Source organism: Thalassophryne amazonica, chromosome 11, assembly GCF_902500255.1.
Source record: "Thalassophryne amazonica chromosome 11, fThaAma1.1, whole genome shotgun sequence".
Classification (NCBI taxonomy): domain Eukaryota; kingdom Metazoa; phylum Chordata; class Actinopteri; order Batrachoidiformes; family Batrachoididae; genus Thalassophryne; species Thalassophryne amazonica.
This window is the reverse complement of record NC_047113.1, coordinates 109,057,914-109,085,671: the sequence shown is the minus strand read 5'-3', so window position 1 is coordinate 109,085,671 and position 27,758 is coordinate 109,057,914. Positions and strand designations below refer to the sequence as shown.

The 27,758-nt window shown below is 44.0% G+C and overlaps 1 long non-coding RNA gene across 1 annotated transcript; it reads right to left on the bottom strand.

Annotated features, from left to right (window-relative positions):
• Window positions 1–12,860: 12,860 nt before the first annotated feature.
• On the bottom strand, window positions 12,861–26,107 carry LOC117520690. The gene is made up of 3 exons (XR_004563736.1): window positions 25,852–26,107; window positions 21,454–21,456; window positions 12,861–12,872 (listed from the first exon to the last, which is right to left on the bottom strand). It is a non-coding gene; the product is annotated as an uncharacterized LOC117520690 (long non-coding RNA).
• Window positions 26,108–27,758: the final 1,651 nt, after the last annotated feature.

Genomic DNA, 27,758 nt, shown 5'->3' with positions numbered 1-27,758 from the left:
GAGGACATTACTGGGGCATGGAGCCTCCCCAAAGGACAGAGCGAATTTGGTGGTTTGTTTTTAAAAAAAATTGTGGCTTGTATTGGAAAATATAGGGGTGCTGTGTTTATCTCATTGACATTTAATAGGTGTTCTGTGTCTTATGATCTGAGTGGGGCAGCAAGGCACTGACCCTGCCTAGCCTGCCGACAACCAAGAAGAAGAACACTTTGACTGCGTCAGCCTGCCGACAAGCGGCAATGTGCGCTCCCGTCAGAAGCGTCGGTTTAGCTCGGCTTTTGACGCAACGCATCTGACGCATCTAAAAAGCAACATGTCTCACTGAAAATAATGCTTTTTAGACAGATTTTTGATGCATCTGATGTATTCAGTGTGAAAGGCCCATCAGTCTCTTACAACAGTGTAGCCTAAATACACGAGCTTTCCAGGAGCGCACCCAATTCATTATGCATGCTCAGAGGCATGTCCCCTCCGGTGCGCACTTTTTTTTGGGGGGGGGGGCGACCCCTCCCCCTGTGAAATACTCATCGCCCCCTTAATATTTTTTATCTGGCGTCGGGCCTGGCTGCAACCGGCTGCAATGCATAATTGTAATTTTGATTAAACATGGCTGAATGCAAAATGGAGGAGGTGGTGAAAAAGACTGGCAGCAACATCCATTATTTGCACTTGGTTCGGATTTAAGCTGCCAGACGAGCAGCAGAACACTACACTTTCCAGCTATGAGAGATAACACGGTTATTAGTGACGGAGAAACCGAAGCTTTTTGAACCACTGAATCAATATGAAGCAATTGTGTTGAAATAGTTTAGTGTTTCGAAGCATTTGATACAATAAAATGTGATGACATCAGCTGGCCAGTCTTCAACATAGCCCTTGCATGGAACAATAAAGGACAAGATGTCATAAAACAGTGAGGCACTGTTATGTATGTTTAATAATAAAGGTTCTATGAGCATCCTGACATGTTTGACTACATTTTCATTTAACGACATTATTAATCCTCTCCCTCCCAACTCTTCTGTACTTTGCTGCACGGTGAAACCGTCTGATAAGACTAATGATTCAGTTGTGCACATATCATCATCACAGAACCTACTGTGGACAAACTGTATCTGCAAGAATTACTGACCAATTCCCATTTAAGTCAAAATGGGAGCCTTGCTACTGTCAAGACATGAAGTTTGTAAAATGTGTAAAAAAAGAAATTCTAATTTTGCCCGGGAGAAAAAGGATTAATGTGGTTGTGCCTTCATAAAATACAGTCTGTAAGAGATATAAATTGAAAAATGCTTGTGCAACTAGGGACTGTTATGAAAAGAGTTGCACAAAGTGAATGGGATTTGGGCATTTCAAAGGTTTTTATTTAAACACAAGATCATTTCAGTCTGTTCCTCTTCTTTGTTACTACCTCTCCAGTTTTGGAGAAGACCCTCTCACATGAGATAGAAGTTGGTGGCATATGAAGACAGATTTTGTCCAGCTTGTTGGATAAACAGCAGCTTAGCAGTTTGGCTTTCTTTGGGGTCTGTCTAACCTGTTCTGAAATAGCTCTGTCATGATTTATATATTGTGACATATGGATTTTAGCCCATATCGCCCATCCCTAATCAAGACTAACTGTAATTGAGACATTTCCTTCCTATATTTAAGAAAATTATCAATGTTTAATGCAGTAACTAAAAATAATCATTTTCTGTTCCAGATCTGTTCGCTGATACCGACTGCTGCTGTAGAGATGACCATGACAGATTCACATGGTCATCAGGAACCTCCATCAAAAAGGAAAAGGACAAAATCTGAGGGAAAGCTGACTGACTGGTTTGTATCATGCATGTCCAGGGACTCAAATATGGACGAATCAAGCTGCTGTCTGATTCTGCTGTTTAGCTTGACAAACTGCATTATGTCTGACCCAGAAGGCTCTCTCAACTGAGTGGATCTGCACATCGCATGGACTTTTCAGAGATTAAACCAAAGGAGACCCCATGAACACCACAAGTTTTCTTGAAGCCTGATAGAATGTTTTGTTGTTCAGAATTCCGGAAAGATGTCAAGATGAAAGGTGTGTTGAGAACACAGGGTGAGAACACTCACCCTGTGTTCTCAACACCCTAAGAAACTGGACATTAGCAAGCTGACAGACTCCCAGCACTGTCGTGAGCTGGCGAGAGTGATAGAAGCTGCACTGGAGAGTGTTCAGACGGCTGGAGAGGAGGAGGTAGAGCAGCACTAGGAAGCCTTGAGGGAAGTGGTATACGCTGTAAGTAAGGACATTTTAGGCCATCCCCATAGAAAGACTCCTGATTGGTTCTGGGAGCATGGTAATGAAACTGAGAGGCTCCTAGAAGAGAAGAGGAGCAAGCATTGTTGACATCTACAGGAGAACTCAGAGAGGAGCTCGAGTGCATTTACGGAAGTCAAGGCCAAGATGCAGAGGGAAGTGAGAGCTCTTAAGAATGCCTGGTGGCAGAGGAAAGTAGAAGAACTGCAGTGTATGGCTGACAACCATAACTATTGTGGTGAGTGAATGCACTCTTAACACTGAAGCCACCAAACAGTTACTGTTCACAAAAGGCTTAACGTGGGATTCTTCAGAGGTGTGGAAATAATGTTCTCTTCTTAGGAAATAAGGTTTACTGTTCACAAATCATTCACAGTTCATAAACTGTATCCACAGTTCCTAATTTGTATCCAGAGGTCAGAGGTCAAGTGCTGTGCATTGTGACGCAGTTCCAATTAAGCAGGACTTAGACAGCTGGGTTCAATACAGTTTGATATCAGAATTCATGCAGTTCTTAGGAAGAGTTCTTAGAACAGTTCTTTATCATAGCACAGTCACAGACAGGGACAAGTAAGAACGGGATCCCACTGAGACGAGAAAGAACTTAACTGGCATGTAGCAGAGCCACACTCTGAGCAGAGAGCGAAGGAGTTCGAAGTGATGTTGCTGTGGAGGTAGCCAGAACCAGGGACCAGGGCAGTGTGGGAGCCGCGCAGGAATCGTCTGGAACACCAGGAAAGACAGTTCACTCTAATACGGAAATTAGAGAGTTGGCCAGTTTACCTGAGGTATAGAAGCGGGAAGTTCCGACGTCTTAAGCACATGGGAGTGGCAGGAAGACACGGTCAAGGTCACAGAGAGGCAGTCAGGCTTGGTTCTTCTGGAAACGGTCTGAGTCCTGGATCATGAAGAACATGGCGTAGCTAGATCAAGGAGCATGGAATGCAAATAACAACGCAAGTATCTGGCAACTATTGATCAGAAAGTCAGAGTTTATATAGTCTGTCACTCATCAGCCACTCATGTACTGCAGGTGTGCAGCAAAGATGAGCGAGAGGAGCAGCTGGTGCGGAACACAACAGAGGGCACCATCTGGGGGGAAAAAAGCTCACATGTGACAACTGGTTAAAACCAGAATAAAAACCAGGATCCGGAGGAAACCCTGACAGTGAACCTGAGTGTAGGAATCATATGTCTGAGTGCAGCAATAATGTGGCTGAGTGTAACAACAATATGACTGAGTGTAGTAACAATGTGGATGACTGAAGTAACAATATATCTGGGTGTAGCAACAGTCTGACTGGCATGGCAACAATGTGACTGAACATAACAATCATGTGGCTGAGTGGACCAACGTTACTGGGTGTAGCCACAATATGGCTAAAAATAGCAACAATATGGCTGAGTGCAGCAACAATACGGCTAAGTGTAGCAACAATATGTGTGAGTTGAAAAACAATGTGACTGAGTGTGGTGACAATGTGGTTTGGTGGAAGAACAATGTGACTGGGTGTAGCCACAATACTGGTTGAATTTAGCAACAATGTGGCTAAGTGTTGCAACAGTGTAACTGTTAGATAATATCTGTGTAAATTTCTTATTTTATTATTTTACATTAGTTATCAAGTATTTGCTTTTTGTTATCTGTTGAGAAGCACCTGGGACGTGGTTTTAACTAGTTCATAGTCTCAACAGACAAAGTTTCACATCCATTATGCACGTGCGCCGCGGGCTCTGTCTCTGGGGAGCTGGTAAGTTTAGGTTTGTGAAACCAAAGCCCGCACATTGTAAACACCCACAATTCCCTTTCATAAAAACCACTTGGTCACTTTTGTGTTTTGATTTCACAAGATGGCGCTGCTGAGAGCAAAGTCTCTGAAATCCCGGTTTCGCTGACCAAATGGTCCTTCTAAAAATTAGTCCCCCTGATGACGCAGTTCACAGATTAACACGTTTCAGCTTCAAACTGCACTCCAGTCATCATCTATCTCACCGAAAGATATCTGAAGCTTTTGTACAACAATCATTTCCACATAAATTCAGCACTATTTTATCATAAAAGGTGTCGGAAGCAATCAGAGTGCCACAGCTAAACGAGCTGCTAACTGATGCATTCACTGCGCATTGGTCATTTCAAAGCATCACAGAATTTCGAGGAGTTTCTGCTTAAAACGGCCTTGTTTTACCTTTATCATCTGATTACTGAAACTTTATCATCTGGTTACTGCCTCTACTGGTGGTTGGCTCTCACTGCGGTACTGTATCACTTCCTGTTCCGGAGCACATAGGTGTTTTGCTGTATCTGTTAGCTGTTTAATCTGCGCAGTTAGATTGATCTAGTTAACTAAATAACAATTTGTTTCACAGTGTAATCTTCACGTGCCTTAACTAAAGCACTCCCTCTGCTGAATCGCCTCTAAATTATTTACACATGATTCACTTTGTGTGTTTTTAGGAATCCGCTAGCTTAGTGCAGCTACTAGCTCTTAGCCGGTTTAGCATGGCGGCTTCTCCTGTCTCTCCCGCACTTTTCTGCTCTGGGTGTGAAACGTTTAGCTATTCCTTGGCCTCCTTTAGCAGTAACGGTACTTGTAATAAGTGTAGCTTATTTGTAGCTTTGGAGGCCAGGCTGGGCGAATTGGAGACTCGGCTCCACACCTTGGAAAATCCTACAGCTAGCCAGGCCCCTGTAGTCGATGCGGACCAAGGTAGCTTAGCCGCCGTTAGTTCCCCTCCGGCAGATCCCGAGCAGCCGGGAAAGCAGGCCGACTGGGTGACTGTGAGGAGGAAGCGTAGTCCTAAACAGAAGCCCCGTGTACACCGCCAACCCGTTCACATCTCTAACCGTTTTTCCCCACTCAGCGACACACCCGCCGAGGAACAAACTCTGGTTATTGGCAACTCTGTTTTGAGAAATGTGAAGTTAGCGACACCAGCAACCATAGTCAATTGTCTTCCAGGGGCCAGAGCAGGCGACATTGAAGGAAATTTGAAACTGCTGGCTAAGGCTAAGCGTAAATTTGGTAAGATTGTAATTCACGTCGGCAGTAATGACACCCGGTTACGTCAATCGGAGGTCACTAAAATTAACATTGAATCGGTGTGTAACTTTGCAAAAACAATGTCGGACTCTGTAGTTTTCTCTGGGCCCCTCCCCAATTGGACCGGGTGACATGTTTAGCCGCATGTTCTCCTTGAATTGCTGGCTGTCTGAGTGGTGTCCAAAAAATGAGGTGGGCTTCATAGATAATTGGCAAAGCTTCTGGGGAAAACCTAGTCTTGTTAGGAGCGACGGCATCCATCCCACTTTGGATGGAGCAGCTCTCATTTCTAGAAATCTGGCCAATTTTATTAAACCCTCCAAACCGTGACTATCCAGGGTTGGGACCAGGAAGCAGAGTTGTAGTCTTACACACCTCTCTGCAGCTTCTCTCCCCCTGCCATCCCCTCATTACCCCATCCCCGTAGAGACGGTGCCTGCTCCCAGACCACCAATAACCAGCAAAAATCTATTTAAGCATAAAAATTCAAAAAGAAAAAATAATATAGCACCTTCAACTGCACCACAGACTAAAACAGTTAAATGTGGTCTATTAAACATTAGATCTCTCTCTTCTAAGTCCCTGTTAGTAAATGATATAATAATTGATCAAAATATTGATTTATTCTGCCTTACAGAAACCTGGTTACAGCAGGATGAATATGTTAGATTAAATGAGTCAACACCCCCGAGTCACACTAACTGCCAGAACGTTCGTAGCACGGGCCGAGGCGGAGGATTAGCAGCAATCTTCCACTCCAGCTTATTAATTAATCAAAAACCCAGACAGAGCTTTAATTCATTTGAAAGCTTGTCTCTTAGTCTTGTCCATCCAAATTGGAAGTCCCAAAAATCAGTTTTATTTGTTGTTATCTATCGTCCACCTGGTCGTTACTGTGAGTTTCTCTGTGAATTTTCGGACCTTTTGTCTGACTTAGTGCTTAGCTCAGATAAGACAATTATACGAGGTCTGTCAATAAAGTATAGGTCCTTTTTATTTTTTTTAAAAACTATATGGATTTCATTCATATGTTTTTACGTCAGACATGCTTGAACCCTCGTGCGCATGCGTGAGTTTTTCCACGCCTGTCGGTGAATGGATGGATGGATTGCAGCGTCGGCTCGCAGCCGCCGCGACGCTCCGCCACAGGAAAAACACCTCCGTTGGAAGCCTTAAGGACAAGTTGGAACATGTCCAGCTGTTAAACAATTTCTCATATACTCACTCCACTGAAAGCCATCAAAAGCCGCCTGGATTTTACAAATGGTTATCAACATGGAGGTGTTTTTCCTGTGCCGCCGCACCGCGTCGGCTGCGTCCCGACGCGCGGACCCGTCCGCACGTCTTTCATTAAAAAAATCTCCTTTAACAGTGGAATAGCCGGATAAAATGCTGAAACCGACTTCTTCTGAAACTTCTCTGTTCTCTCACGACATCCTGGATCAATAGAGCCTGAAATGTGGAGGTTTTCAGCTTGAAACAGGCTGACGATGGCACCTGGGAGTGCTGCACGACGTCTCGCACCGTGGGAAGTCCTTAAAGCGACAGTATCACCTCAAAATCTCTCATCAGCCGTTAAAATTTTCACTGAAAACCAGCTTAATTTTTCGAACCGTGTCCACTTCGATGTGTCTCACAGGTTTAGAAAAAATTTTGATCAAACAAAGCGCCAGTCTCTCAACAACTTCTCAGACAAAGGAATTCCGACGAGGGGCTGGATGACTCCTCCCACAAGGAGTGCTCACAGGCGAATGACGTCACCGACAGGCGTGGAAAAACTCACGCATGCGCACGAGGGTTCAAGCATGTCTGACGTAAAAACATATGAATGAAATCTATATAGTTTTTGAAAAAAATAAAAAGGACCTATACTTTATTGACAGCCCTCGTAGTGGGCGATTTTAACATCCACACAGATGCTGAGAATGACAGCCTCAACACTGCATTTAATCTATTGTTAGACTCGATTGGCTTTGCTCAAAATGTAAATGAGTCCACCCACCACTTTAATCATACTTTAGATCTTGTTCCAACTTATGGTATGGAAATTGAAGACTTAACAGTATTCCCTGAAAACCCCCTTCTGTCTGATCATTTCTTAATAACATTTACATTTACTCTGATGGACTACCCAGCAGTGGGGAATAAGTTTCATTACAGTAGAAGTCTTTCAGAAAGCGCTGTAACTAGGTTTAAGGATATGATTCCTTCTTTATGTTCTCCAATGCCATATACCAACACAGGGCAGAGTAGCTACTTAAACTCTGTGAGAGAGATTGATTATCTCGTCAATAGTTTTATATCCTCATTGAGGACAACTTTGGATGCTGTAGCTCCTCTGAAAAAGAGAGCCTTAAATCAGAAGTGCCTGACTCCGTGGTATAACTCACAAACTCGCAGCTTAAAGCAGATAACCCGTAAGTTGGAGAGGAAATGGATCTTCACTTAGCCTGGAAAAAGAGTCTGTTGCTCTATAAAAAAGCCCTCCGTAAAGCTAGGACATCTTACTACTCATCACTAATTGAAGAAAATAAGAACAACCCCAGGTTTCTTTTCAGCACTGTAGCCAGGCTGACAAAGAGTCAGAGCTCTATTGAGCCGAGTATTCCTTTAACTTTAACTAGTAATGACTTCATGACTTTCTTTGCTAATAAAATTTTAACTATTAGAGACAAAATGACTCATAACCATCCCAAAGACATATCATACTCTTTGGATGCTTTCAGTGATGCCGGTATTTGGTTAGACTCTTTCTCTCCGATTGTTCTGTCTGAGTTATTTTCATTAGTTACTTCCTCCAAACCATCAACATGTCTATTACACCCCATTCCTACCAGGCTCCTCAAGGAAGCCCTACCATTAATTAATGCTTCGATCTTAAATATGTTCAATCTGTCTTTATTAGTTGGCTATGTATCACAGGCTTTTAAGGTGGCAGTAATTAAACCATTACTTTAAAAGCCATCACTTGACCCAGCTATCTTAGCTAATTATAGGCCAATCTCCAACCTTCCTTTTCTCTCAAAAATTCTTGAAAGGGTAGTTGTAAAACAGCTAACTGATCATCTGCATCTATTTGAAGAGTTTCAGTCAGGGTTTAGAATTCATCATAGTACAGAAACAGCATTAGTGAAGGTTACAAATGATCTTATGGCCTCAGACAGTGGACTTATCTCTGTGCTTGTTCTGTTAGACCTCAGTGCTGCTTTTGATACTGTTGACCATAAAATTTTATTACAGAGATTAGAGCATGCCATAGGTATTAAAGGCACTGCGCTGCGGTGGTTTGAATCATATTTATCTAATAGATTACAATTTGTTCATGTAAATGGGGAATCTTCTTCACAGACTAAGGTTAATTATGGAGTTCCACAAGGTTCTGTGCTAGGACCAATTTTATTCACTTTATACATGCTTCCCTTAGGCAGTATTATTAGACAGCATTGCTTAAATTTTCATTGTTATGCAGATGATACTCAGCTTTATCTATCCATGAAGCCAGAGTACACACACCAATTAGCTAAACTGCAGGATTGTCTTACAGACATAAAGACATGGGTGACCTCTAATTTCCTGCTTTTAAACTCAGATAAAACTGAAGTTATTGTACTTGGCCCCACAAATCTTAGAAACATGGTGTCTAACCAGATCCTTACTCTGGATGGCATTACCCTGACCTCTAGTAATACTGTGAGAAATCGTGGAGTCATTTTTGATCAGGATATGTCATTCAATGTGCATTTTAAACAAATATGTAGGACTGCTTTTTTGCATTTGCACAATATCTCTAAAATTAGAAAGGTCTTGTCTCAGAGTGATGCTGAAAAACTAATTCATGCATTTATTTCCTCTAGGCTGGACTATTGTAATTCATTATTATCAGGTTGTCCGAAAAGTTCCCTGAAAAGCCTTCAGTTAATTCAAAATGCTGTAGCAAGAGTACTGACAGGGACTAGAAGGAGAGAGCATATCTCACCCATATTGGCCTCTCTTCATTGGCTTCCTGTTAATTCTAGAATAGAATTTAAAATTCTTCTTCTTACTTATAAGGTTTTGAATAATCAGGTCCCATCTTATCTTAGGGACCTCATAGTACCATATCACCCCAATAGAGCGCTTCGCTCTCAGACTGCAGGCTTACTTGTAGTTCCTAGGGTTTGTAAGAGTAGAACCAGCGTGTGGAACCAGCTCCCAATTTGGATCAGGGAGACAGACACCCTCTCTACTTTTAAGATTAGGCTTAAAACTTTCCTTTTTGCTAAAGCTTATAGTTAGGGCTGGATCAGGTGACCCCGAACCATCCCTTAGTTATGCTGCTATAGACTTAGACTGCTGGGGGGTTCCCATGATGCACTGAGTGTTTCTTTCTCTTTTTGCTCTGTATGCACCACTCTGCATTTAATCATTAGTGATTGATCTCTGCTCCCCTCCACAGCATGTCTTTTTCCTGGTTCTCTCCCTCAGCCCCAACCAGTCCCAGCAGAAGACTGCCCCTCCCTGAGCCTGGTTCTGCTGGAGGTTTCTTCCTGTTAAAAGGGAGTTTTTCCTTCCCACTGTCGCCAAGTGCTTGCTCACAGGGGGTCGTTCTGACCGTTGGGGTTTTTCCGTAATTATTGTATGGCTTTGCCTTACAATATAAAGCGCCTTGGGGCAACTGTTTGTTGTGATTTGGCGCTATATAAATAAAATTGATTTGATTTTGATTGGATGGTTAATAATCCCATTAATCCATTTGATTGCTTTGGGTGAAGAGACTCTTGTCTTTTGTTGGCTTGTCCTTCAAATATTGGCTTGTCCTTCAAATATTGTGTCATTCCAGTTTTTGCCTTCGTCACCACCATCCTTTCATCTACTGCCAGCTCCCTCCTCGGGTGGTAATAAGCCTGGCAGGCACTGAGGATGTCATCATAAAGAGGCCTGACTCGAAACAGTTTGCCATGACCTGGTGTTCCCTTTTTTTCTACTATTTTCTACATCCTCATCCTACACTTATTTTGGAACATCCACCTAAGTGGATGTTCCACGAGGACGTGCACGAGGCTGAGCGCGCACTCGTGGATCAGATTATGAGCGTGGAGAGAGACTTTCCGGACTCTCTTGTTATAATTCTCGGCGATTTTAACAAAGGGAATCTCAGTTAGGAATTACCAAAATACAAACAGTTTGTTAAATGCCCGACCAGAGAAGGGAGCACGTTAGATCATTGTTACACAACAGTGAGCGGCGCCTACCGCGCGGTGGCCCGTGCAGCTTTGGGACTCTCAGATCACGTGATGGTCCACTTGATCCCCACGTACAGACAGAGACTTAAACTCTCTAAACCTGTTGTGAGGACGTCTAAAGTGTGGAGCAATGAAGCTGTAGAGGAGTTACGTGCGTGCTTGGCCACCACGGATCGGGATATGTTTGAGGCTTCAACAGACAGTCTAGATGACTACACGGACACTGTGACGTCATATATTAATTTCTGTGAAGACAGCATCATCCCACAGCGTACCAGGGTGAGATATAACAATGACAAGCCCTGGTTCACACCTAAACTCCAGCAGCTCCGTCAGCAGAAAGAGGTGGCTTTCAGAGAAGGAGACAGAGACAGCTATAGAGGTGCAAAGTACAGATTTAGCAAGGAGGTGGCAAAGGCTAAATCCATGTACAGTTCACGTCTGCAGCAAAGGTTCTCTGCCAACGACTCCGCCTCTGTGTGGAGGGGGTTGAAAGAGATCACCAACTACAAGCCCAAAGCACCTCATTCTATTGACGACCTCAAGCTGGCCAACGACCTGAACGTCTTCTATTCACGGTTTGAAGACAAGGACTCACACCTCCCCACCCCCCACACAACTGGATATTCAAACACTCTGGACCTCCCCCCTCTCACTGCTGCCCTCCCCACTCCTCCTGTTGCCCTCTCGGTCCAAGAGGAGGACGTGAGGAGACATTTCAAAAGGCTGAATCCACGTAAGGCCCCAGGCCCAGACTGTGTCTCTCCTGCCACCCTGAGACACTGCGCTGATGAGCTGGCCCCAGTCTTCACGGGTATCTTCAACACCTCCCTGGAGTCATGCCATGTTCCAGTCTGTTTCAAGTCCTCAATCATAGTTCCAGTCCCCAAGAAACCACGTATCACTGGACTTAATGACTACAGGCCTGTGGCTCTCACGTCTGTAGTCATGAAGACCTTCAAACACCTGGTTTTATCCCACCTGAAGTCCATCACCGACCCCCTCCTGGACCCCCTGCAGTTTGCCTACAGAGCCAACAGGTCTGTAGATGACGCCATAAACCTGGCCCTGCACTCCATCCTGCAGCACCTGGATTCCCCAGGAACCTAAGCTAGGATCCTGTTTGTGGACTTCAGCTCTGCATTCAACACCATCCTTCCAGCTTTGCTCCAGGACAACAGCCCCATCACCACTGTGGACTGTCACCGCTTCCTCGGCACCACCATCACCCGGGACCTCAAGTGGGAGTCAACCATCAGCTCCCTCATCAAGAAGGCCTTCTTCAGCTCCTGCGGCAGCTGAAGAAGGCCAAGCTGCCTGTCCAGCTGATGGTGCAGTTCTACACTGCCATCATCGAGTCCACCCTCTGCTCCTCCATCACGGTGTGGTACGCCGGGACCACAGCCAGGGACAGACACAGACTGCAGCGCATTGTGGCCTCTGCTGAGAAGGTAATCGGCTGTAGTCTTCCATCTCTCCACGACCTGCACGTCTCCAGGACTCTGGGCTGAGCAGGTCGGATCACAGCTGACCCTTCTCACCCTGCACACGGTCTGTTCAAACCACTCCCCTTGGGCAGGAGGCTACGGTCCATCCAGACCAGAACCTCCCGCCATAAGAACAGTTTCTTCCCCTCTGCCGTTAGACTCATGAACTCCTCATAACTCAGTCACCTTAAGCTTAACTCTGTCACTTTATCATTTTATCATGGGTCACTTTAGACAGTGTACTTTGGTTTTTAATTGCACTCCTCCCAATGCACTGTTTTTTCTGTTTCTCTGTTTTTCTGTTGCACACAGCCTTTCATATTTCATATTTCTTTTTTTTATCTTATATTTTATCTTATTTTGACACATATGTTATATTTTATCTTAGCATTTTATCTCTTCTTAATGTTGCACCATTGTACCGAAGCAAATTCCTAGTCTGTGAATCCTGTTCACTGGCAATGGCAATAAACTTCTGATTCTTCTGATTCTGATTCTGATGTATATCAGAAGTCCAAAAAAATTGTACAGATCTTCCATTTCAATGTCTGTCCAGTTGTATTTTTCCAAAATGCCTTGTTTTTTGCAGCAATTTTATTGGTGTTGGTGTGTCAGTTGCAAAAAACAAAAGAAAAAGGTCTTTTGGACTTTGGGTGGAAGGTGTATTAACTTGGACTCCTGATGTTCTCTGAGGCTGAAATCTGCTTACTGCTGCACCAGTGTCTGCATCCTCCTCTGTGTTCCAGCAGTCAGCACTTTGGCGTGTCTCTGATGCTTGTCCGAGTGGAGATCTGGATCTTGAAACAGAAGCGCAAGCTCCGACCCTCTCTTCAGATCTCTGTGCGCACGTTGGTGAATCAGCCTGTCAACCTGCTTTGGTAGCTCCTCCAGAACAGAAGAGGGATCATCTCTTTCAGCACCAGAATCCTCACTGTCTGTTTCAGACTCTGACGACGCACTGCACGCTCCGTCTTCCTCCAGTTCAAAAAATAAGCGCTTGCTCCACATTCATAAAATGCCTAATTTTTACAAAAAAAAACCCCAAACAACATAACACTAACCACACACACTTCCCACCAGTAACAAAGAGAAAACGCACACACAATCAGACCCACGTGGCTTGGGTGGGCTGTGATCAAACATACGGGTCAGTGAACACACGTGGGGTTAGTGACTTCTGACTGGTGGAAAATTTCAGGAGCCAACCAATGAGGAAGAAGGAGTCATATTTCTTCCCACCACTGTTACTGCTGCAGTAGAGAAGGAAATGATCCTTTTGGCTACATGCGTGTACATAATTGCACAGCGAAAAATGACAATAATATTCATGAAAACGCATGGCGTAAAAAATACTCATAAGTCAAGTTATACTAGGCCTATTAACAAAGTTTAAAAAGCGCTATAAAGGTTGACGTCTCCACGTTCAACACGCATTTAAAGGGAGCTTCAGAGTGCAGCAGATTGTTACGTCTGCTTAATTAGGCAGTGTTGCCACAGTTACTTTGAAAAAGTAATCCAATTACTGATTAACTAAGATTAATTTTTAGTTACTTTCCCCAGTTGCCAACAACAACCCTCTGCCACCTCAACATGACAATGATACCTGTTTTGCCAAAATTCACTTTATAGTCACCCTTTCTTAACTTCAATGAAAATAAATACTTGTTTTATAAAAAGTAAAATAAAGACCTCTTTCTTGACCTCATATTTAACTGTTGACAGCACTGTAACAGTAAAACTTTCAATTTCTAACCTACAGTAGTATTAAATTCAAATTCAAATTTCTTAATTTATATAGTGCCAATTCACGATAAAATCGTCTCAAGGCGCTGCACACAAAAAACAATTAAAAGTTTAAAACACACACAAAAAAAACACGACCATAAAAGAAAGACAACCATAAAAGAATACAATAATTAAAACACTACATAATACTAATGATAAAACTGAGAAAACAAATGAGTCTTTAAACGTGACTTAAAAATCTCCACAGTATCCGACTGCCGAATGTGTGCTGGGAGATCTGGGGCACGGTAGGAGAAAGCTCTGTGACCGGCAGACTTTTTATTCACCCTGGGAACACACAGAAGTCCTGCACCCTGAGAACGCAGGGCCCGAGCTGGTACATAGGGGCTTACCAGGTCAGCCAGATAGGGAGGTGCAAGTCCATGAACGAAAATATAAACTAATAACAGTACTTTAAAATCTGATCTTGCAGGAACAGGAAGCCAGTGCAGGGACGCCAAAACGGGTTTAATATGGTCAAACTTTCTGCTTTGTGTCAAGAGTCTGGCAGCAGTGTTTTGAACCAGTTGAAGACCCCTAATCCTGGACTGCGTTAAGCCAGAAAACAGAACATTACAAATAGTCCAGTCTAGAAGAGACAAATGCATGAATCAAAGTCTCAGCATCAGCCATAGACAGGATGGGACGAATCTTCGCTATATTTCGCAAATGGAAGAAAGTAGTCCTCATAATGTCTCTAATGTGGAGATCAAAGGACAACGTAGGATCAGAAATTACTCCAAGGTTCCTCACTTTATCCGTATGCTGTATAACACACGGACCTAAGCTAAGTGCTAGCTGATCAAATTTATGCCGATACCTTGCTGGACCAAGAACCATAACTTCAGTCATCAGAATTTAAAAGTAGGAAGTTATTAGACATCCAACTTCTTACTGATGCAAGGCAATCTTCCAAAGATTTTATGTGAGTGAGATTACCAGCAGTTATTGGCATGTACAATTGAGTGTCATTAGCATAGCAATGAAAGGAAATCCCAAAGCGCTGCAGTATATTCCCAAGAGGTGCTACATAAAGGGAAAAAAAGCAGGGGGCCTAAAACGGATCCCTGAGGAACCCCAAACTTCATTTCCCTACAATCAGAGGAGATGCCATTACACAATACACAGTAAGATCGACTGGATAGGTATGACGTCAACCAGGCAAGAGCAGTTCTAGTAATCCCAAAGTGCTTTTCCAGCCTATTGAGTAAAATATGATGATCCACAGTATCAAACGCAGCACTAAGATCCAGCAGCACCAAGACTGTGGTGGTATCTGAGTCCATTGCTCACCAAAGGTCATTCACTACTTTAGTAAGTGCTGTCTCTGCGGAGTGATATTTTCTAAAAGCAGACTGCAGTGGCTCAAAAAGATTATTCTCAGTGAGGTAGTCCACAAGCTGTCGCGAAACCACTTTTTCCAGGATTTTAGAACAAAATGATAGATTAGATATCGGTCTATAATTCTTCAATACACTAGGGTCGAGATTGGATTTCTTAAGTAATGGTTTGATCACTGCAGACTTGAAACATTTAGGAACAGATCCAGAAGTTAATGAGAGATTTATCATTTCCAGCACAGTCGGTCCAAGAATGGGCCACAGGTCCTTAAATAGTTTTGTTGGTATAGGATCAAGTAAACAAGTTGTACTTTTTGTAGACATCATGAGCTTTGTCAGCGCGCCAAGCGAGATACCATCAAAATCTGTAAATCTGGGTAACACCTCAGTGGGCGCATCCACCTCCATAGCAGTATGCAGTGGTTGGACCAAAGCCTGCTGAGATATGCTCAACCTCATATCCTCAATTTTCTTCTCAAAATAGTCCAAGAAATCCTGTGCTGAAAAGGGAGAGTGAATAACAGGTGGCTGTCCATGAATGAGAAATGCCACAGTTTCAAACAAAACCTTTGAGTTATGCTTGTTTTTATTGATCAAATCAGAATAATAGGCACGCTTTGTAGCCAGTAGTGCATGCTTATAATCTAAGACAGCATCACGCCATGCAAAGTGGAACACCTCTTGTTTGGAACTACGCCATTTCCGTTCCAACCCTCTAGCCTTCTGCCTAAGGTCACGCAAATAACTGTTGAACCAAGGTGTCTGTGCCTTGGGAAGGCATAGCCTTAATAGAGGAGGCACAGTCTTATCGAGTGTGGTTTTTAGCACTAAATTCAGGCTATCCGCAAGGCTGTCTACCGACTGAAAATTCATCAAGCTTGAAGTCAAGATTTCTGGTAGTTTTGCTTTGAGTTCAGTCAAAGTTGAAGGTTTAATACATCACCGCAATGATAGGCAAGGTTGTTGCTCCACTAAACGCGGCAGCGTAATTGTAAACCTAATAAGCGAGTGGGCAGAGACCGCCGATGCAAGAGGCAGGATGTCGATATTTGACAGCAAGGCCACGTGCAAGAACCAAATCCAGAGTATTACCACTGATATGCATTGAACCATGAATGAACTGCCGAAATCCTAGTGCATCCATGATTTCCATAAATGATTTACCAAGGGGATCAGAGGGCTTATTTATATGAATGTTAAAGTCACCAATAATCAAAATATTGTCTACACTAGTTGAAAGACTAGAGATGAATGCACCAAATTCATCTAAAAAATCAGAGCATGGGCCAGGAGGCCTGTAGACAGTGACAATATAACATAGCTGATTTCCAGTTTTATGACCTTGACAGTACTTAGCATCATGGGCATGACGGAGAATCAGATACTCAAATGAATTATATTAATGACCCCCAACAGTTACTAAAGTAAACTTGGATTTATAAATAAAAGCAACACCCCCGCCTTTCCTCACATCACGTGAAACGTGACTAAAAGTGTACGCAGGTGGGCAGGCCTCATTCAGAGGAAGGACAGCTGTGGATTTAAGCCAGGTTTCACATAATCCAAGCATATCCAGGTGATTATCCACAATTAAGTCATTCACCAGCAGTGACTTCAGAGACAATGATCTGATGTTAATGAGACCCAAACTAAGGATCTCGGTGGGATCAACAGATTTTAATGAAGTCATGCGGAAGTTCTGCTCCTCAGCAGCCAGTGACGCAGCGTGTTTCAGCGGCTGGAGGAGCTCAGGTGAAACACGGCGTCTGCGAGCCTGCAGATGACAGCTCCGGCATAAAACTCCGCAGCCCGGCGAGAGGCAGCAGCAGGAAGCTGCGGCACAAACGGGCACAGCTTTAGCGGAGCCGGTCCGGTCATCGGAGAGGACAATCCAGGAACAACAGGACGAATCCAGCAGCCTCTCATGCGCAGCGCGCACTCCCACGCCCAAAAATATCGTCCATCCCACAGGACGCGAGGATCAGACCCTCTGGTGAAGACTGCCAGGTAAAACTTAAATTCACTGATGCACCACTCCGCTTTCCGCGCCTTCTAAAGTGCCTCCTCCGGAGAGGAGTGCAAGGAAAATGGAGCGGGTGGAGCAGGACCTCCGTGAGCACAGGTGGCAGAGCAGGGCAGGGCCCTCCCAGCCCGGACCCAGACAACAGCAGCGGCTCATAAAGAGCATTAATGTCCAAGAGAGACTGACGATTATACACAAGCAAGGCAGAGGTGTCCCGGCAGAACACAGAGCAGAAACACAGCAACAAATAACAAAAAATTTGACGAGCGGTTAAGACAGGGCTGACGGCATGCCAAACACACAGGCACCATCTTGCCTCTCCCCTCTTTCCTTCCCAGTATTAGTATTAGTATTATTAAGTAGTATTAGTAGTTGTAGTAAAAAAGGCTTCAAAACTGGACCTTTAATCTAGGGGTGTTGTGGGGGGCAGCACATCCCTGCCCCACGCCCCCATTCCATCTGGATTCACCCCTGCTTTGGTGGTTGAGCACAAAGAATGGAAAACATTTATTTATGCAGAAAACATGACCAGATTTACAGGTAAGAAAGTTTTATTGCGTTTTCACATCATGTGGTCCTCAGAAAGAGAGTTTAGGTGCATTTGAGTGGAAAATAGTGTTAGTTGTTGATGCGTCGCAGAGGATCAGCTGTTTTTAGCGAGCAGATACGGAGCAGCTCAGCTCAGAATTCTAAATAAAGGAGAAAAAAAGCATAAAAATGTCTTTGTAAAGCTCATTGCAGGTGTGCTGTTGTCACCTCGCTTTAAGAGGTGAGGACGAGTCGTAGCTGCTGCAGAAAACCGCGGATGAAAAGCTCACAGCTTGCTTAAAGTGGGCAGTTCATTCGAACCCCGACCTCCTGCCCACAATCAATCAATCAATCAATCAATTTTTTTATATAGCGCCAAATCACAACAAACAGTTGCCCCAAGGCGCTTTATATTGTAAGGCAAGGCCATACAATAATTATGGAAAACCCCAACGGTCAAAACGACCCCCTGTGAGCAAGCACTTGGCTACAGTGGGAAGGAAAAACTCCCTTTTAACAGGAAGAAACCTCCAGCAGAACCAGGCTCAGGGAGGGGCAGTCTTCTGCTGGGACTGGTTGGGGCTGAGGGAGAGAACCAGGAAAAAGACATGCTGTGGAGGGGAGCAGAGATCGATCACTAATGATTAAATGCAGAGTGGTGCATACAGAGCAAAAAGAGAAAGAAACAGTGCATCATGGGAACCCCCCAGCAGTCTACGTCTATAGCAGCATAACTAAGGGATGGTTCAGGGTCACCTGATCCAGCCCTAACTATAAGCTTTAGCAAAAAGGAAAGTTTTAAGCCTAATCTTAAAAGTAGAGAGGGTGTCTGTCTCCCTGATCTGAATTGGGAGCTGGTTCCACAGGAGAGGAGCCTGAAAGCTGAAGGCTCTGCCTCCCATTCTACTCTTACAAACCCTAGGAACTACAAGTAAGCCTGCAGTCTGAGAGCGAAGCGCTCTATTGGGGTGATATGGTACTACGAGGTCCCTAAGATAAGATGGGACCTGATTATTCAAAACCTTATAAGTAAGAAGAAGAATTTTAAATTCTATTCTAGAATTAACAGGAAGCCAATGAAGAGAGGCCAATATGGGTGAGATATGCTCTCTCCTTCTAGTCCCCGTCAGTACTCTAGCTGCAGCATTTTGAATTAACTGAAGGCTTTTTAGGGAACTTTTAGGACAACCTGATAATAATGAATTACAATAGTCCAGCCTAGAGGAAATAAATGCATGAATTAGTTTTTCAGCATCACTCTGAGACAAGACCTTTATGATTTTAGAGATATTGCGTAAATGCAAAAAAGCAGTCCTACATATTTGTTTAATATGTGCTTTGAATGACATATCCTGATCAAAAATGACTCCAAGATTTCTCACAGTATTACTAGAGGTCAGGGTAATGCCATCCAGAGTAAGGATCTGGTTAGACACCATGTTTCTAAGATTTGTGGGGCCAAGTACAATAACTTCAGTTTTATCTGAGTTTAAAAGCAGGAAATTAGAGGTCATCCATGTCTTTATGTCTGTAAGACAATCCTGCAGTTTAGCTAATTGGTGTGTGTCCTCTGGCTTCATGGATAGATAAAGCTGGGTATCATCTGCGTAACAATGAAAATTTAAGCAATACCATCTAATAATACTGCCTAAGGGAAGCATGTATAAAGTGAATAAAATTGGTCCTAGCACAGAACCTTGTGGAACTCCATAATTAACTTTAGTCTGTGAAGAAGATTCCCCATTTACATGAACAAATTGTAATCTATTAGACAAATATGATTCAAACCACCGCAGCGCAGTGCCTTTAATACCTATGGCATGCTCTAATCTCTGTAATAAAATTTTATGGTCAGCAGTATCAAAAGCAGCACTGAGGTCTAACAGAACAAGCACAGAGATGAGTCCACTGTCCGAGGCCATAAGAAGATCATTTGTAACCTTCACTAATGCTGTTTCTGTACTATGATGAATTCTAAAACCTGACTGAAACTCTTCAAATAGACCATTCCTCTGCAGATGATCAGTTAGCTGTTTTACAACTACCCTTTCAAGAATTTTTGAGAGAAAAGGAAGGTTGGAGATTGGCCTATAATTAGCTAAGATAGCTGGGTCAAGTGATGGCTTTTTAAGTAATGGTTTAATTACTGCCACCTTAAAAGCCTGTGGTACATAGCCAACTAACAAAGATAGATTGATCATATTTAAGATCGAAGCATTAAATAATGGTAGGGCTTCCTTGAGCAGCCTGGTAGGAATGGGGTCTAATAAACATGTTGATGGTTTGGATGAAGTAACTAATGAAAATAACTCAGACAGAACAATCGGAGAGAAAGAGTCTAACCAAATACCGGCATCACTGAAAGCAGTCAAAGATAACGATACGTCTTTGGGATGGTTATGAGTAATTTTTTCTCTAATAGTTAAAATTTTGTTAGCAAAGAAAGTCATGAAGTCATTACTAGTTAAAGTTAATGGAATACTCAGCTCAATAGAGCTCTGACTCTTTGTCAGCCTGGCTACAGTGCTGAAAAGAAACCTGGGGTTGTTCTTATTTTCTTCAATTAGTGAAGAGTAGAAAGATGTCCTAGCTTTACGGAGGGCTTTTTTATAGAGCAACAGACTCTTTTTCCAGGCTAAATGAAGATCTTCTAAATTAGTGAGACGCCATTTCCTCTCCAACTTACGGGTTATCTGCTTTAAGCTACGAGTTTGTGAGTTATACCACGGAGTCAGACACTTCTGATTTAAAGCTCTCTTTTTCAGAGGAGCTACAGCATCCAAAGTTGTCTTCAATGAGGATGTAAAACTATTGACGAGATACTCTATCTCCCTTACAGAGTTTAGGTAGCTACTCTGCACTGTGTTGGTATATGGCATTAGAGAACATAAAGAAGGAATCATATCTTTAAACCTAGTTACAGCGCTTTCTGAAAGACTTCTAGTGTAATGAAACTTATTCCCCACTGCTGGGTAGTCCATCAGAGTAAATGTAAATGTTATTAAGAAATGATCAGACAGAAGGGAGTTTTCAGGGAATACTGTTAAGTCTTCTATTTCCATACCATAAGTCAGAACAAGATCTAAGATATGATTAAAGTGGTGGGTGGACTCATTTACTTTTTGAGCAAAGCCAATAGAGTCTAATAATAGATTAAATGCAGTGTTGAGGCTGTCATTCTCAGCATCTGTGTGGATGTTAAAATCGCCCACTATAATTATCTTATCTGAGCTAAGCACTAAGTCAGACAAAAGGTCTGAAAATTCACAGAGAAACTCACAGTAACGACCAGGTGGACGATAGATAATAACAAATAAAACTGGTTTTTGGGACTTCCAATTTGGATGGACAAGACTAAGAGACAAGCTTTCAAATGAATTAAAGCTCTGTCTGGGTTTTTGATTAATTAATAAGCTGGAATGGAAGATTGCTGCTAATCCTCCGCCTCGGCCCGTGCTACGAGCATTCTGACAGTTAGTGTGACTCGGGGGTGTTGACTCATTTAAACTAACATATTCATCCTGCTGTAACCAGGTTTCTGTTAGGCAGAATAAATCAATATGTTGATCAATTATTATATCATTTACCAACAGGGACTTAGAAGAGAGAGACCTAATGTTTAATAGACCACATTTAACTGTTTTAGTCTGTGGTGCAGTTGAAGGTGCTATATTATTTTTTCTTTTTGAATTTTTATGCTTAAATAGATTTTTGCTGGTTATTGGTAGTCTGGGAGCAGGCACCGTCTCTACGGGGATGGGGTAATGAGGGGATGGCAGGGGGAGAGAAGCTGCAGAGAGGTGTGTAAGACTACAACTCTGCTTCCTGGTCCCAACCCTGGATAGTCACGGTTTGGAGGATTTAAGAAAATTGGCCAGATTTCTAGAAATGAGAGCTGCTCCATCCAAAGTGGGATGGATGCCGTCTCTCCTAACAAGACCAGGTTTTCCCCAGAAGCTTTGCCAATTATCTATGAAGCCCACCTCATTTTTTGGACACCACTCAGACAGCCAGCAATTCAAGGAGAACATGCGGCTAAACATGTCACTCCCGGTCCGATTGGGGAGGGGCCCAGAGAAAACTACAGAGTCCGACATTGTTTTTGCAAAGTTACACACCGATTTAATGTTAATTTTAGTGACCTCCAATTGGCGTAACCGGGTGTCATTACTGCCGACGTGAATTACAATCTTACCAAATTTACGCTTAGCCTTAGCCAGCAGTTTCAAATTTCCTTCAATGTCGCCTGCTCTGGCCCCTGGAAGACAATTGACTATGGTTGCTGGTGTCGCTAACTTCACATTTCGCAAAACAGAGTCGCCAATAACCAGAGTTTGATCCTCGGCGGGTGTGTCGTCGAGTGGGGAAAAATGGTTAGAAATGTGAACAGGTTGGCGGTGTACACGGGGCTTCTGTTTAGAACTACGCTTCCTCCTCACAGTCACCCAGTCGGCCTGCTTTCCCGGCTGCTCGGGATCTGCCAGGGGGTAACTAACGGCGGCTAAGCTACCTTGGTCCGCACCGACTACAGGGGCCTGGCTAGCTGTAGAATTTTCCACGGTGCGGAGCCGAGTCTCCAATTCGCCCAGCCTGGCCTCCAAAGCTATGAATAAGCTACACTTATTACAATTACCATTACTGCTAAAGGAGGCCGAGGAATAACTAAACATTTCACACCCAGAGCAGAAAAGTGCGGGAGAGACAGGAGAAGCCGCCATGCTAAATCGGCTAAGAGCTAGTAGCTACGCTAAGCTAGCGGATTCCTAAAAACACGCAAAGTGAATAATGTGTAAATAATTTAGAGGTGATTCAGCAGAAGGAGTGCTTTAGTTAAGGCACGTAAAGATTACACTGGGAAACAAATCGTAATCTAGATAACTAGATCAATCTAACTGCGCAGATTAAACAGCTAACAGATACAGAAAAACACCGCTGTGCTCCGGAACAGGAAGTGATACAATACCGCAGTGAGAGCCAACCACCAGTAGAGGCAAGCAAGCCAAAGTTTAATGCTGCTATCGACCCACAATGCAAAAATAATAGTAACACACAGTGACTTGGACAAGTAACTTTAATCTGATTACTGATTTGGAAAGATTAACGCGTTAGATTACTCGTTACTAAAAAAGTGCTCAGATTACAGTAACGCGTTACTAAGTAATGCGTTACCGGCATTACTGTAATTAGGTCATGTGACGTTTTACACGAGGGCGTGTCATTCGACTCCAGAGGGTTAATCAGCATGCGCACTGCAAAAACTATTAAAATGCGATGGCAGACGAAGGAGTGAAAGCAGAAAAGTGTCAAATCATAGCATTTGTGTCTGATTTAACAGGTGCATGTCAGGCTGCAGGTCCAAGTCTGAGGACAGTGTGAAAAAAATGAACGGTCGGCCTTTTAATCACAGAAATGATGCCAGTCCCACTTCCCTCACTTTCCGGCGAGTGTCGGTGCTGAACTTTAGGGCCCCTTCACACATAGTACGAATAAATACAAATCAGGGTGACTCATGACGGAACAGAGCGAACCACGAAACTTCGAGCTGACGGGCAGGCGTGGACGAACCCAGTCAGAGAGTTAATGTGTTTGTCTGTCCTTTGATGGGCTCATGAACCCCGCCACTCACCCGGTGACCTCTGGGAAAGGTTCCATTCCCCATGACACTTAATTGGAATAAATACGCTGATAACCTCGATGGGTGGATGTACAATTTCTGTTGGTTTCTTTTTTCCACTCTGTAAAAGCATTTTGTTGTTGTTTTGTTTTTGTTCAAAACCTTTGGACATTATATAAAATATTCATAATATCCAAAATGGTTCATTTGCTTCTGAAGATATTTGAAATTCTTTACATAAAACTGTGATCAGTACAACAACAGCCTGTCCCTAATAAAGTGCCAGTCAGTGTGTTAATGCACATTAACCGCTCCTTTGGACTTGGTACCAACAGGCTGGTTGGGGGGTTTGTCTTTCATCATTATGAGGGATGTTGGTTTGAATCCAGACTACTCCTGTCTGTTTGTCAAAGTGTTCTGGGGTCCAACACTGAACATCAGATTGTTTTTGTGGCCAGTTGTGCACATTTTATTACCAGACATTTCTAAATGTGAAGCATCACGTCTGTAGCTGCTATAAAAACACACACACAGACAGACAGATAGACAGACAGACAGTCCACTGGGGTTGGACATATCAGATCCTTTTCCTGTGTATCCACTGCCCCCTGCTGGACACAATCACACAATATAGCCATCCAACTGAACACACTGACCCACTTTAGGCAAAGGAGCATTTGCAGAAAGTAGCCAAATCCAAAAAAGACACACAGTCTTTCATTTTTCTTTTCTTTTCTTCTTTCTTTCTTTCTATATATCTCCTTTGCTGCCTGGTGAAATATGTTTACATTCACCGACTCCTCTTTTGTCCCTTTTCCCCTCTGCCTCCTACTCTCTTCCCTTCATCTTTCTTTGACTCCCTCCCACTCTTTCTCTCTGTCTTGTGTGTTTCTCTCCTCTTTTACATTTCTACTCTTCTGAGAACATCAGCTCTGCTTATCCAGTCTCTGTATATGTGACCCTGTGACAGACTGGCGTCCTGCCCAGGCTGGAACCCACCTCACGCCCTCTGACTGCAGGGATAGGATCTAGACACACACCCCCCCCCCCCCCAACCCTTAATTGGAGTAAGCAGGTATAGAAAATGGATGGATGAAAAGAAGATTTTGTTTTCTCTCTCTCTGTCTCTGTCTCTCTCTCTCTCTGGTGCATGCTGGGAGTTTGGGCACGAGTGAGGGTCGTGAGAGTGTGATGCAGTGCAAGTGAGGTGGCGTTTTTTCTTCCTTTTCTGTGTTTTTCTTAATTTTCGGTTTGTTTGTTGGTTGTTTTTTTTTTGTCACCGTGCTGTTCTGTCCCTCCTGCCTAAGAAAGGAGATCTTACCCTATTGCAGAACTGGAGACCGGTTGCACTTCTCTGTGCGGATTATAAACTTTTTTCTAGGGTACTGGCTAACAGGTTGAAAGCTGTCCTGGATTTTATTGTCCACAAGAACCAGTCCTATTGTGTGTCCGATAGGACTGTTATGGACAACCTTTTTTTGTTGAGGGATTTGTTTGATTTGTGCAATACTGGGGATTTGGTTTGCGGGTTTGTGTCACTTGATCAGGAGAAGGCGCTTGATCGGGTTCATCACGGGTTTTTGTTTTCCATTCTGAGGGCGTTTGGCTTTGGTGAGGGGTTTATTTCATTTGTGGGGGTTTTGTATAATGGGGCTTCATGTTTGGTTAAGGTTGGGGGAGGTTTGAGCTGCCCAGTCCCCATAACGTGGGGTATAAGACAGGGCTGCCCCATCTCAGGTCAGCGGTACGCTTTAGCCATTGAGCCACTCTTGTGTCACATTAGAGCCAGGCTGTCTGGCATTGTTTTGCCGGGTTTTCAACTATCTTCTCCACTGGTGCTCTCTGCCTTATGCAGATGACTTCACGGTTTTTGTCACGAATCAGGCAGACGTTGATGAGTTATTAGACAGTTGACAGTCTATGAGACAGGAACCTCTGCAAGAGTGAACGTGGAGAAGAGTGAGGCTGTCCTAATGGGGAGGTGGCAGGAAGGGGCTGCTCCCTGTCTGCCACATGGTCTGCGGTGGGCAGTGGAGGGTTTGAAAGTTCTGGGTGTGTTTCTGGGGACGGATGGGTATTGTCAGAGTAATTGGGAGGGCTTGGTGGGGAAGGTGTGTGCCAGACTGTCCAAATAGCAATGGTTTTTGCCCCAGATGTCCTATAGGGGGCGGGTTATGGTTGCGAATAACTTGGTTGCTTCTGCGCTGTGGCACAAACTGTCTGTCCTCCCTCCACCACTGGGCCTTATTGAGCAGTTGCAGCGGTTACTGGTGGACTTTTTTCTGGTCAGGCCATCACTGGATCAGAGCTCCCGTGTTGTACATGCTGCTTCATGAAGGAGGACAGGGGCTGGTGGACATTTCTGGCTCGGGTGTCAACCTTCAGGTTGAAGGCTGCTCAGAGACTGTTGTATACCTCGGGATTGAGCTGGCAGGATACAGCATGTGTCCTGCTGAGGAGGGAGGCAGGTCTTGGGTATGCCAAACATCTGTTCCTCCTACATCGGCGGGACGTCATCGGGACACACACCTCGGCTTTTTACCAGTCAGTTCTCCAGGCATGGCAGGTCCTCGCTGTGTGCAGGGACAATATGGGCACACCTGGGATGTGGCTCTTTGAGGAGCCTCTTTTCTTCAATGACTTTGTTAGCTCTCCTGGGTTGTCATCTGTTACTCTGTGGTCCAGCCTGAGGGAGGCGGGGTGCACCAAATTGGGCCATCTACTGCACACGTCTGTTGTGAGGCTGGTGGAGTTGGCGGGAGTTTGGTCCTCCAGGATGCTGCTCAGGGTGGTGGAGGGGGTTTCCGCTTCCCTGCCAGGGCCCCACAGAGCATTTGCTGAGAACCGTACTCTGTCTGACCAGTGGGATGATGAATGTGAGTACATGTTGCCCTCTCTGACTGTCTCGCCTGCTGTGGGGGCGTGGCAGGAGGAGCAGGGGGCTCTCCTGTCTTTCAGGACTCCTGTTTTGGGAGGGTTTGAGAGTATCAGCAATAAAGCTCTCTATTTTACCTGTGTCAAAGTGTCACACTTACGCTCTTTGGCAGGGTTGGCAGCGTCGAAGTAGTCTGAGTTTTTTGATGCCGCCTTGTCTCCTGTGGGGTACTGGTGAAGCCTGTACAAACCCCCGTTCGACAAACGCATGGGGGACCTCCAGTGGAGGATTGTACACGGGCTTCTGGCTACAAACGGGTATCTGGTGCACCTGGATCTAGGGGTTGATGGGGTTTGTCCTTTTTGTCCACTTAGGGAAGCTGTTTACCATGTTTTTCACAGTGTCATCGGTTGTCAGAGCTGCTTGGGTTGTTGGGGACGTGGTTTCGTGGGCTTGGTTTGTCGTTCACTATGGACTTGTTTATTTTTTGTCCAAAATATCACACACAATCCAGGAGGTGGCATGTTTTAATGCATGTTTTAATTAATGTGCTTTGTGGACTCACCAAGTTGGCCATTTTAGGAGACTCAGTGGACCCTGAGTTTATGCTGAAGGGACTCTTGGCAACCCGGATCAGAGTGGACTTCCAGTTTGATGCTCTTACTGATACCATGGACACCTTTAGAGACCCATGGACGCATGCATAAATGATGTTCTCTCGTCTGTGCAATATGGGAGCTTGGTGCTCCATTTCTGAGGCCTGTCGACGGAGTCCATGTTTGTGGATGCAGACGTACAAAAAAAAGAAACACGTTGGAAGTGATGTAACTCAGTTGTTGTGAATAAAGCTGTGTTTTAAAATTCAAATTCTCTCTGTGTCTCTCTCTGTCTCTGTGGCATGGCAGTGATGTGGGACTGACCTCGGACTCTGTCAGCTTGGCTGGAAGATGGACCTGCACCAGCATGCATTTTCTAACTGCTTCTAACTTTGTAACTGGTAGAATTTCTCAAGCAGTGGTTCACCCCTCTGAGTCTGGTCTGCTTGAGGTTTCTTCCTCACAGTTAGACCTTACCCATGTGAACTGGCTTGCAGCAGCTACGTTGTGATTTGGTGCTGTATAAATAAAATGAACTGAATTGAGTAGCCTTGAAACTAGATGACCTAGAAGGATGACCTAGAGTGCACATAAATCCACATTCTAATGTGTGACATCACAGTGACATCATTGTGGTTTGTCGAGATAAGTAAGCCTCGTCTGTCTGACCATGATATAGGTTAGCCCGTAACTCAGTATTTATGAGATTGGCTCACCTCCTCTGAGTATAATTTGTTGTGATAACAGGTATGACCAGGAGACAGCTGGTGGTGAGACCATGAATTCTCTGAAGGCTTTTATTTAACGTATTGAACAAAAGGTTGTTTAGTTTCAGTTGCTGTCCTGCGGTCCCAATGAGCAAACACAGTACATTAATCCACTTAATGTGGATTTGAGCGGCCGGCCTCTCTCTCTCCATTACTGTCAGATATGTGTGCTCTTAATTGGCTGTGATTGGAGCCT